This window comes from Pseudorasbora parva, chromosome 24 (genome assembly GCF_024679245.1).
Source record: "Pseudorasbora parva isolate DD20220531a chromosome 24, ASM2467924v1, whole genome shotgun sequence".
Lineage (NCBI taxonomy): Eukaryota > Metazoa > Chordata > Actinopteri > Cypriniformes > Gobionidae > Pseudorasbora > Pseudorasbora parva.
In genome coordinates, this window is record NC_090195.1 from 22,265,015 (window position 1) to 22,274,475 (window position 9,461).

Below are 9,461 nucleotides of genomic sequence, written 5' to 3' on the forward strand. Positions count from 1 at the left end.
GAGAGAGAGAGAGAGAGAGAGAGAGAGAGAGAGAGAGAGAGAGAGAGAGAGAGAGAGAGAGTTATTAATGGGGCTTAATTGCCATGGCTACAGTCCACTCAGATGGAGAAGAGGCTTTGTGTACCTGTGTGTGTGTGTGTGTGTGTGTGTGTGTGTGTGTGTGTGTGTGTGTGTGTGTGTGTGTGTGTGTGTGTGTGTGTGTGTGTGTGTGTGTGTGTGTGTGTGTGTGTGTGTGTGTGTATGTGTGTTTGTGAGAGAGTGAGTGAGTGAGAGAGAGAGAGAGAGAAAGTGGTGTATAATGACATTATAATAAAAGCTTATAAATACTAAAATATTTTTTTTGAAAATCTAAAAATCAAGTTTTCTGTAATCGATACACTGTAGAAAGAAATCATGTTTCCAATTGAACATTTTCTACACTGTTTAAAATTATTTAGAAAAAAAGTTACCTGGTTGCCTTTTTGAAATGAAAATTGCCTGAATGAAATTTTGAGTTCATTGAAATTAAATTTTTGAGTTAATACAATGAACATTTTTTGAGATTCAACAAACTTTTTAAAAATAATATTAAAAGATTTTGTAAGCATATTGGGTAATTTTGAGTTTTATTTCTGATTACGCAATGAAACATCCCATAATCACATTTTTAGCGTGCTTATCAACGCCGTTTCTTTCTACCCCCCTACACTGCCCCTACCCCTAAACCTACCCATCACACACACACAGCCCCTAAACCTACCCATCACAAGAAACATTCTGCATTTTTACATTTAAAAAAAAAAACTAATTTAGTATGTTTATTAATCCATTTACCTTGTGGACACACACACATATTCAGACACATTTTGAATGCGTAACTCAAACCCTTCCCTAAACCTACCCATTTGTGTATTATAAAAAACAGGATAACAGGCAGATACGACTGCAGGAACAATTTATTCAGAAAGTACAAATACTCCAAGTGTTCCGAGGCCAAACGATTGATTTGTGTGAAGAAAATCCCCAAAAGCGATCAGAACGTCGACTCCATCCGCCAAAGATTAATAATACATTTCAAATATTGCCGCCGTAAGAAACGTCAGTGCTGCGTTCCAGTTCGTTTTTATCATGCCCTTCACTCGCAAACTTCCCTCTGTCTCGTTCACTCGGATGCGCGTCATGCCTACGTTGCATGAGTGCCCACTACTGGCGGAAACTTTGCAAATGGACTGAACTGGAACACCCTAAGCCCTTGATCACTTGGAATCCACTATGGAGTTGATATATTATTTATTTTTTACCTTTACGAAATTGTTTAATGCAGCATTCTATATGTATATGGATGTGTTTGGGTTGTTTTAAATGTTTTTAAAAATAGTTATAGTTGTTTGTGGTGGGGTAAATTAAACGTGATGTCGTTGTGTCATGTGGTGACGTCACAATCGCGTTGCATTGTGGTATATGAAGCTACCTGAAGTGTACATATGAAGTAGACTCGCTCACTCGGTCAAAATCGAGGGAGCAAGGGTCTGTCCATACAAACTTCCCTTGTCCACTTCACGAAGTGGAACGCACTTCAAAATGGCGGCAGGGATTCCCCCAAGGGGAAGTGCTTAGGGAAGTTTGCAAGTGCGTGTCTTAAAGTGGAGTGGAACGCAGCACAGGTCAGCTTTGTCAGCATTGCCTGTCGTGTGTCTCGTGACTAATTGCGTCATTACGTCAGCTTTGATTGTAAAATGCCATTGGCCCTCCTGTTTCTCGTGACCGATCACGTCATTTTCATAATTTTCATCTCGCGTGTATCATTTGAATCAGACAGAAATCGAGTGCGTGTGTGTTCTGGTCACAAAGGGGCGCGATCATCATTTCAACGACTAAAACAATAATATCAACTCTGTTCTTCACATGAAGATATCGTATGACTTCAGAAGACTTGGAATGAAACATGAGTTAATACTTTTATACTGTTTTTTGGTCAGTTTTTGCAATAAATACATGTGACTGTACATTGTTGCCTGTTACGTGTTTTATATTGTTGAGAGTGTGTAGGTTTGGGATAGGAGTGGAGTTAGTTGCTCCAAAATATAAAATTAGGCTATAAATATTAATTCTGTCAGATTAGGTTGGCGGAATCACACGGCGTAGACATACACGCGGAGATGATGGTTTGTTTGGGCGTAGACATACACGCGGAGATGATGGTTTGTTTGGGCGTAGACATACACGTGGAGAGGATGGTTTGTTTGGGCGTAGACATACACGCGGAATCACACGGCCTAGACATACACGCGGATAGCTCAAAATGCGTAAAGATAACACGCTACTTACCTTTAGAAAGTGGCGTGTATGTTTACGCAAAATAACGATGTCATGTTGCATTGGAGACATGATTTATTTTTTTTATTTTTTTTACAGTGTAGGATTAGTGTTCGGGGACTATACAGTCTGTACAATATTAAGGGGGGGGGGGGGGTGAAATGCTGTTTCATGCATACTGAGCTTTTTACAATGTTAAAGACTTGGATTCCCATCCTAAACATAGACAAAGTTTCAAAAACTAATGTTGGACATTTGATGGAGTATTTCTGTGTTAAAAATACTCCTTCCGGTTTCTCACAAGTTTCGGAGAGTTTTTTCCGCTCCACTTCATTCCTCCACTTTGACATTAAGCGACTTCAACACTTCAGCACAGCATTCCGGGAAGGCAGCGCTGCACTTGAAACGATTTGAACGCAGAAATGACGGGAAGCTTCACAACATCGCTTCAGTCGCATCGCAAAGTGGATCTCCACACTCCAAGAAGTGTGTTTTTGACGGAGCGGTCCCAGCGATAAAGGTTCGGTCCTGCATTGGAAAAAGCCGGTGAGTAAAACTGCTTCAAATGTCTGTGCTGTTGATTATCGTCGTGTGAGTAAACATCAGTAAACGACACGATCGCGTGCTTCGTCATTCAAATGCGCTAACGGACTCCATTGTTGTTCTATGTATAACGTTACACTAGTCTGACGTGCAAAACCATTTTGCTTGCTACTGCTAAGGTTAAGTCGCATACAGTAGTCCATAAACCAAATCATGTCCTCATAAACTGCGAGTAAACACACACAAATGTTGACAGGCCACTAAATACAGTACATACCACAGAGACGGACGTACTGCTGTTGCTGTTTCTATTTCAGCCTCCGAATGATTCTGGATCATATCTATTAGCTGAGATCAATAGCATGATAGGTTTCTCCACGCTTGAGGACGTCAATGCTTTGTGCGTATTCGTCATTCTTTAGCTCCACCCACACGATACGCCTCCAGGCGCTCGTTTTTTTCCGGAAAGACTCGGTACAGCCTATCTTTCTTTTATAAATATAATAAAACTAAAGACTTTTCGGAGATATGAAGGATGCAATACTACTCTATAGCTACTCAAGATTGACATGAGATTGACTGAAACTGAGTGTTTCACCCCCCCTTTAAATCATTATATATATGGATACTCCTAGCCTGACGTGGTCATACTGCTTAACTGAAACTGCTCCATTGGGCTGTGATTATGGGGCGTATTTCAACCGAACCAGGAAAGACCTCAATTGGACAGACCTACAACCAATCAGAGCAACGAAGCAACGCATTGTCAAATGTCAACAGAGCTCAACTGCACTGTGTTGCCAAGTCCGCGTTTTTTCCGCGGGTTGTTTTCTATGTCCGCGGGTTGAAGTGACTATTATGTGATATAGACCCATGAGTGCGAATTTTAGCAGGCAACCTTGCCAAAATAACACACATTTTACCCCCCAAACGCCATTTTTTACAGTACAACAGCATACAGTATTGTTCAAACGTTTTGGGGTTTTCTATTTTTTTTACAGAGTAATTTATTCCTGTGTTAGCAAAGCTGAATTTTCAGCATCATTACTCCAGTCTTCAGTGTCACATGCTCCTTCAGAAATCATTATAATATGATGATTAATTAAAATAGTTATGCTGCTTAACATCTTTATGGAAATGTTGATACTTTTTTCAGGATTCTTTGATCAAGTTTATCAATCAATCAATCAATCAATCAATCAATCAATCAATCAATCAATCAATCAATCAATAAATCAATCAATCAATCAATCAATCAATCAATCAATCAATCAATCAATCAATCAATCAATCAATCAATCAATCAATCAATCAATCAATCAATCAACCTGACCCCAAACCTTTTTTGTGCTAATTCTCCTAACTTTCACTAGTTTATCTTTTAGCAGAAATGTGTTAAAATGTACAGTATTTCACAGTGAAGTAAATCATTTTATTTTTCAATAAAGCATCATATTTTAAACAAGCATTATATGCCCTTTGATACTTCCATTTGACTATAGCCAACCTAAATGTTTAAATAGTGAAATACACTACCGTTCAAATGTTTAGGGTCAGTATAAAAAAATATAAAAAATAGCGAGAGGGAGAGAGGGAGAGAGAAATAATAAATCTACTCTTGTATGCTGATTCACCGAACTATGTGGCATCCACAGAGGTCACCTATTAACTCGTGTTTATTTGTCAGGGATTATGTTTTATTTGGAGGATAGCATATAATGAATGTGCTAAATATAAATTTGAATGTGCTTATATATTTGCAATACAAATCGGCCATGAGTGCCTCAGTGTTTATTTCACTGCTAGACAGCGGTCAAGGGAGCGAATCCTAAAGTGTTTACAAGCTAAATACTGTAGTGATGCATACACTGTCAGAAAAAAAGGTACATTGCTGTCAATGGGGCGGTACCCTAAGGTACAAAACCGAAAAGGTACTAATATGTACCTTTAAGGTACTGCTATGTGCCTTTAAGGTACTACTATGCACTCTTAAAGTACTGATATGCAGGGCCGTGTTAAGCCTTTGCGGGGCCCTGGGCTAAGCTTTTTTGCTGGTCATAAACATTCTATCACTTTAATTCAGCACGTTCAGCCCAAAATAGACTCGTTGCAGAAACGATCGACGCGCTGCTGCAGACGCACCGCTCCTGGAAAGCACTGCCAGACCGCATCCATGTGTAGTGAAAAAGCTGAAATTCGTAACATTTTGACGTATAATAGGCAATGTATTCGTGATCAAACTATTTGCGTTGCAGATCTAAGCAGTTCATAGAAGTCATTTGTTGGACTACTACACAATAATAGAAAGAAGTGTTTTATTGCTATTATCTCATCACATTTGAAGCGCTGCTAATGGAAATCGGTAGAGGAACAATTTATATTTTATGCATTGGGAATTTGGGAAACACTGGCTGCCTGCTGGGGTGGCATTGGTCCTTCTTTTAGGGTGGCAGTTGAGCCCCGGTAGATCCGCCCCTGCCACTGTCATATTTTCTTACATTGTCATTCGACGTGTGAGGTGACGATGTACTGGGTGTCCGCTGTGATTCGATTTTGGTGTGTGACAACGATGCTCAACGAACACATAATTACCTCGATCCAAAAAAAAAAAAAAAAGGATAACGCAAAGGAGAATTGTCTCGGGGGCCCCCTGGTGTTCGGGGCCCTGGGCTGCAGCCCATGTTGCCCATTAGGATAACGCGGCCCTGCTAATATGTACCTTTAAGGTACTACTATGCACTCTTAAAGAACTAATATGTACCTTTAAGGTACTACTATGCACTCTTAAAGTACTGATATGTACCTTTTAAGGTGCTAATATGTACCATTTAGGGGTTAGTAAGGTATAAAGATGTACCTTTTCACTTTTGTATCTTAGGGTACCACCCCAGTGACAGCACTGTACCTTTTTTTCTGAGAGTGTACTACACTACACACAACTACACACACCTGTGACAATTAGCTAGTTTCCTCCATTATAAGAGAGGGTTTAAATGACAGATCTCAGAAAAGTAGAATGGCAATAAAATCCTGGAGCAAGATGACCCTCACCTTTCTCCTGACCATAGATGGCTCAAAATCTCATATTAATACTTTTGATGAATGATTACTCTGTTTTTAATTTGGTCATTTCATTTGAATATCATTAATTTAGTGTCTCTGGAAAATATTGATCTGTTGTATTATGTTGAATATCAACGTTTTTTGTGTCTAATAAACCATTTGCATGAATTGACAGAGAAGGCACCATGTGGCATTATTGTCTTGTTTTGGGGGAAAAATAACTCAAAATTAAGACAGTTTTTTGCTTAAAAAAGCACAATCTGCCAGTGGGGTAAGCAAAATAATCTTAAAACAAGATTATTTTGCTTACCCCACTGGCAAAATATTTTGCTTATTTTAAGCAAAAACTGTCTTAATTTTGAGTCATTTTTTTGCAATGTATTCATATACCTGTATATAAGCATAGAGCACATTTGAAATAAAATAGATGATTTAGCATTTTACATTAGTGACATTAATGACAAAAACATTTAAATAGAATTACTTCGATCGGACATAACATTATGGAATGAAGTGAATAACACCGATTATCTCTTCATCATAGCACCTGTTTGTTGGTTTGATGTATATGTTCCTGTGTTAGAAGCAATAAAAAAATGGTAAACTTAATTATTTGTGTGAGTTTGACAAGGGCCAAATTGTGATATAGATGACTGGGTTAGAGCCTCTCCAAAACTGCAGCTCTTGTGGGGTGTTCCCATCTGCAGTGGTCAGTATCTATCAAAAGTAGTCCAAGAAAAAAAAAAGTTGTGAACCGGCAACAGGGTCATGGGTGGCCAAGGCTCATTGATGCATGAGTGAAGGCTGACATGTGTGGTCTGATCAAATAGACAAGCTATACTGTCTCTCAAATTGCTCAAGAAGTTAATGCTGGTTCTGACAGAAAGGTGTCAGAATGCACAGTGCATCGCAGTTTGTTGTGTATGGGGCTGCAAGCTCCAACAGTGAGCACGTGAGCATCAGAACTGGACCACGGATCAATGGAAGAAAGTGGCCTGGTCTGATGAATCACATTTTCTATCACATGGATGGCCAGGTGCAAGTGCCTCGCTACCTAGGGGACACATGGCACCAGGATGCGCTATGGGAAGAAGGAAGGAGGCAGTGTGATGCTTCGGACAATGTTCTGCTGGGAAACCTTGGGTCCTGACATCCATGTGGATGTTACTTTGACACGTACCATCTACCTAAGCATTTTTGTAGACCGTGTACACCCTTTTAAAAGAAAAGGTATTCCCTGGTGGTTGTGGCCTCTTTCAGCAGGATAATGTGCCCTGCCACAATGAAAAAGTGATTCAGATAGGGCGCCACGATTATGACAAAAATAATTGTTGATAATTCCCTTGAAATTGTAATTGCGATTATTAATTATGATTATCACAATTTACACTGAATTATGTTTTAAATAGCTTTATACCATTGTTTGAAGCAACTGTATGCTATATTGGTATAGGACAAAATAAAGCTGATTTATTTTTTTTTATTTTTTTTTCTGAAAAACTTTTATTGATTTTCTATAGCATTAAGCCTCAGTAGTCAATTACACATTGGTTTGATTTATTTTTTTAAATAAAAAAGTAATGTATAATGTCATACTAAAACTAAAATTAAAACAATGTGGAAAAAACCCTTAACCTCCAGAAAGAACATCTTACATCTCACATCTTATACATGCAGAATAATGTGAGTGGACATTATTCTTTGAACGATTATGTAATTGCTGCATCCGTAGTTGTAATCATAATTATTAGAAATTAAATTAATTCTGCAGCACTAGCCTCAATAATGGTTTGAGGAGCACAACAAAGAGTTTGAGGTTTGTTTTCCACATTCCCCACATCTCAATCCAAACGAACATCTGTATATTCTTACCCCTCTTTTAATATTTTACATTGTGTGCTATAGCAATTCAATTAGCTAATGATTTTCTACAACACACTGGCCGATGCATCATCATCCTGCATGCTAAACTTATCGAAATATGTTACAGTTTAAAAATAAATTCACATTTTTCTAAAGGGGACATCTGCCCCCATGAGGAGACTGGCATCTATATTTATGATGATAAATTTAGCTTTAGTGGTAGTTGTGTCAAGTTTAGCTTTATCGTATCCTCTTCTATATTCTGCATACGTTCCTGCTGTTAGGAAAAAGCCCCAAATATAAATAATATAAATTAATATAAATATATGAAATGTAATGTTTCATCTAAAAGGACAGATTATATTTTGTGACACACTTCCTGAGTCCGTCAGATCAATTTTATTCAGGTGTTTAATAGCCACAGCACCCTGAATGCCACGTATGCAGTCCAGACCACAGCTTTATTGCATCAGATCTCCCATGACCCCCTCTTCCTCTATTCCTTCTCTCTTTCGTTCTGCTGCTAGGGAAACAATGCTTTTGACATTTAGTACGGTGGGTCATGTCCCTGCCTGACGCATGCTCCTGTTTATTTGGGTTTTTTATTGGACCAGATGACTCACTCTTTCCCTTGCACACGCCACATTGGTTACCACAGAAACCAGCCTGGCCTGATTGATCGAAAGTGGACGACTTAAAGGTCCGGATGCATCACAGCATACAGACATCAACAGGTGAATCACCATCAAGCCAGCTGACCCTCTCAACCTGAATGAAGTGCCTGCGACGTGTTCATTTGTCATATTGTGACCTTTTAATGACATTCCCATCAAACATAATGAAACAGTTTGTGAAATTGATTTTGAAATGAGCTGATGCCGACGGTGCTGTTTGTGCAGATGGTTAATTGTCTGTCTGGAGTGAAAGTCACATCAGTTGTTGTGGGGTCATTCATTTACACTTACACCGGCAGCTCTATAACACACACTCGATATTATTACAGTCCGGTGATGCGTGTACTAATTATCATGTTACCAATGTTTCTCACATCACACTTTAAAATCTCACTCCCAACTTTTTCATCTTTACTTTACATTTATATTTGTCAGACATTCTTATCCAAAGCCACTAACATTGCATTCACAGTTGTCTGATATTAATATTTTCAGTTTTGGTACTTGCCGATACTGAGTATCGATACCTGTATATTAAGTGCATTTAAAAATTGTGTAATTAAAAAAAAAATAGCTTATAACAATAGAAAAAATAAAAATAGAGAAGCCATGAACATGCATCAAATTGGCTTGATTCGTTTAGGAAATAGAACCTGTAAGGTTGCCAGAATAATAATCTTACACGGTGTGTTAATAGGCCAGAGGAGAACTGGCACCCCGACTGAGTCTGGTTTCTCCCAAGGTTTATTTTTCTCCATCATGCCCTGATGGAGTTTTGGTTCCTTGCCACTGTCACCTTTGGCTTGGCTTGCTCAGTTGGGGACACTAAAAATATGATTAAAGTTCAACTTATTATACAAATAAAATGTATGAATTAGGTCTTATTTAATTCTATAAACTATAATACTGATCTGCCAACATTGTCGCTATATGATAAATCAAAATAAGCTGATAGCATCACTGTTTTCTCCAGTACGACTGTACAGCCAAATCTAATTTTGTCGCAATATTATCCTGTTTGAC